Below are 3,280 nucleotides of genomic sequence, written 5' to 3'. Positions count from 1 at the left end.
TATGGTAGGAGAATTGGGTTCTGATGATGGCAAGTGACCTTGGTTTGTGTTGTTTATTTTCTTACACTGACCCCCGGCCATCTGATTAAATCTACTGCTACCTGCCCTTGCTAAATCTGACTGGAGCCTGTCCTTCCTGTGATCCTGGTTGTGTCAGAACTCCTCAGAGTCAAGCTGTCTCTGTGATCCTGTGATTCTGGAATCCTGGGATCCTGGGCTTGTTAGATCACCTGGGAGTGTGGCTTTCTCTGTGTGTTGTGGGACTGGCTACAGAGCTTATGCCCAAGGTCTGCTCAGAACACTAACCCAGACACATCGGAAGGAACCCCAGTCACTGGGCTGGCAGAGTTCTTGTGTGCCTGGTCAAGCTGGTCCCAGTTACTCCCAGTGTTGGGACAGATGTTTGTTCCTGCTTACCTCTGGTCCTGGGTGTGTCAGCACACCTTTGATCCTGGGTGTGTCAGAGTGCCTGGGAGTGGAGCTTCCTCTGGGTGCTGTGGGACTGGCTGCGGAGCTTGTGCCCAAGGTCTGTTCTGGACCCCAGCCCAGACAGACCAGAAGGAACCCAAGTCATTGGGCTGGCAGAGTTCCTGTGTGCCTGGTCCCCCTGGTCCCAGTTACTCCCAGTGTTGGGACAGATGTTGGTTCCTGCTCACTTCGATCCTGGATATGTCAGAGCGCCTGGGAATGGAGCTTCCTCTGGGTGTTGTGGGCTGGACTGAAATTTCTTTGGCTCACTTTATACACACATTTTCAGTTTTTCACCTAACACATGGAAGTCAGACAGCCATGTAGGGCAGAAGCAATCTGCAACTGAGACAATGTAGGCTAAGTTAATTATTCATCAAAGTGTAAAAAATCAACTATGAGTTGGGCACATAACTTAGTGTATAAACGTGAGGACCTGAGTCCAGACCTCTAGTACCCATATAAAAAACAAGTGATAGGGCATGCCTCTAATCCCAGGCCACAAAAGCCTGGGGAAAAGGGAGAAGGATCCTGGGGTGTGTGGTCTATCAGCCAGGCAAACCAATCTGTGAGCACCAGGCTCAGTAAAAGACTGTCTCCAAACAAAGGTGAAGGGCGATAAAGGAAGGTGATGATCTGACACTGACCTCTGGCTTCAACACATGTATATTATACCTGCATAGAGCGTCCACGGGGGCACACGAGTGCACACACACTCACACACACTCACACACACTCACACACATTCACACACACTCACACACACATACTCTCACACACACTCACACACATACCCCCCCCCACACACACACACAAACAGATACACACAGACATCTTTTCACTTCACTTTGTCTGCCTCCCTGGAGATAAAAGGCAAAGGCACTTTTAGCTATGACCTTTTATACATAATATTAACCTTCACTTATGAAGTCTGCAATAACTCCCCCTTTATCAGCTATGCTATTGGCTCTGATGGAAAGGAAGTCTATGACATAAACAAGGAAGCTGGAAGACAAAATCAGAACAATGCTGGTAGGCCAGATGGGCTCACACATTCACTGCACAGTATCAAACAGTGGAGAGCATGACCTCATTTTAATTAAGTTCAAAAGAAACACTGAACTCAGCCCCTTACTGGAAATCACCCATTACCCACTATACTGTCTCTCCAGGCCTATTTCACCTTTTTCTTTCTTCTTTGTTTTTTTTGTTTGTTTGTTTGTTTGTTTTTGTTTTTGTTTTTGTTTTTTTTTTTGACACAGGGCTTCTCTGTATAGCCCTGGCTTTCCTGGAACTTGCTCTGCAGACCAGGCTGGCCTCGAACTCACAGAGATCCACCTGCCACTGCATCCCCAGTGCTGAGATTAAAGGCATGCACCCTCACTGCCTGGCTCATTTCACTTTCTTGTTAGTCTCTTTGGAAGCATAAATGTTTCAAGTTTTAACGAAGCACTAATTATCCCATTTTTCTTTCCCTATTCACATTCTACCTGTGGCTCTGGCCCTCACAATTTTCTTCTCTGTGATACAACATTAGTATCTTGTTTTCAAGTAAATAAAGCAAAAATTAACATTTAAATTTTAATTATGTTAAAGTTGTGTTTATTTTTAGTTTATGAGTATGAGTGTTTCCTTACATGTATGTCTATGCACTACATGTGTGTGCAATGTGCATGGAGGCTAAAAGAGAGCACTGGACCCTTTGGAACTGGAGTTTCAGATGGCTACAAACTGTTGTGTGGGTGCTGGAAAGCAAACTCCTAGCTTTTCCAAGAGAAACAAATGTTCTTAACCACAGAGTTACCTCTCCAGCCTTTAATTTTAATTTGGGGGGAGGGGAGGGGCTGGGCTTGTGCACACCGTGGCCCAGGTGGGGGGGGGGGAACAGAGGACAGCCTTCTTTCTGGAGACAGTTCTCTTCTGCCCTTCTGTAGGTTCCAGGGATCAAAGGCAGGTTCTCAAGCTTGCGTAGCCTTTGCCCACTGAGCCATCTCATGGGCCCAATAAGGAATATTTAATATTTTGGAAGAAATAGTTGGGATTCAAAAGCTCTCAATAGTTTCCAATGTTAGGATGAAAAGCTAACACTTACTAGGAATACTTTTAACCTTCTTTGTCCAAAATATTCATTTAAAAATCACGGAATGGAGAAGACCCAGGGTAACTATTTACATGAAGAAGGGCAACCACACACTTACTAAATGCGCAGTAGCAAGTGTCCAGAAAAAGTCCTATGCCTGGCCAGAGACATGACTCACCAGTTAAGAGCACTTTCTGTTCTTACAGGGGACCTGGCAAGGCCAAGGGCACATTCATTAGCATCCTCCCCGTAATCAAGGAGGCCTTAAATAATTGAGAGGCTGCCAGCCTCAGAACTGCATAAAATATTCCTAACTCACTTGAAAGCTCAAGTGTTCTTACTTGAATACTGAAGCAAGGAACTTTGCCCTACCACGCCACAATGCTCTGTGTTACCAAGGGCTAAATGCAATGGAGCCCTCTATGGACCAGAACCTCTGACACCAGATTCCCACATAAAACTGCATCATCTAAGCTGACTTTCTCAGGCACTTGGTTATTGGGATGGACTACCAGACGAGCTGTTAGTCGTTCCTTCAAGTAACAAGGATGTTATGTGTCTTAGTCACTATTCTATTGCTGTGAGGAGACACCATGCCTAAGGGAACTCATAAAAGATATCTGGCTTACAGTCATTATTATCATGGTAGGGAGCATGGTGGCATGCAGGCAGACATGGTGATAGAAAAGTAGCTGACACTTACATCCTGATTCATTGGGGGGGGGGGGGGGA

This window comes from Mastomys coucha, unplaced genomic scaffold (assembly GCF_008632895.1).
Source record: "Mastomys coucha isolate ucsf_1 unplaced genomic scaffold, UCSF_Mcou_1 pScaffold21, whole genome shotgun sequence".
Classification (NCBI taxonomy): domain Eukaryota; kingdom Metazoa; phylum Chordata; class Mammalia; order Rodentia; family Muridae; genus Mastomys; species Mastomys coucha.
Note: the sequence above shows the minus strand (reverse complement) of the source record.